The sequence below is a fragment of the Morone saxatilis genome, unplaced genomic scaffold, assembly GCF_004916995.1.
Source record: "Morone saxatilis isolate NCDOM2014 unplaced genomic scaffold, NCSU_SB_2.0 Contig3, whole genome shotgun sequence".
NCBI lineage: Eukaryota > Metazoa > Chordata > Actinopteri > Moronidae > Morone > Morone saxatilis.
Genome location: NW_023339873.1, coordinates 5,192,187 through 5,192,401, shown reverse-complemented (window position 1 = coordinate 5,192,401; position 215 = coordinate 5,192,187). Strand labels below are relative to the sequence as shown.

General features: G+C 29.8%; 1 protein-coding gene across 1 annotated transcript in view; it reads left to right on the top strand.

Annotated features, from left to right (window-relative positions):
- Window positions 1-215, top strand: part of lgals3a (lectin, galactoside binding soluble 3a) — a 6,695-nt gene that overhangs the window by 2,725 nt on the left and 3,755 nt on the right. The window lies entirely within an intron of this gene.

Sequence of the window (215 nt, the reverse complement as noted above, 5' to 3'; positions counted from 1 at the left end):
TTTGTGTTATTGTTATCTGTTGTGGTTTTTTACTGTTTTTTTTCTCTCTTGTACAGTGTTTATATTATATTATATTATTTTTTTTATACTCTTTTTATACTGTTTTTCTTTCTCTATCCACTTTGCTGCTGTAAGATTGGAATTTCCCCATTGTGGGACTATTAAAGGAATATCTTATCTTATATGGGAAGCGTTACTTACTGGCTCCAGGAACA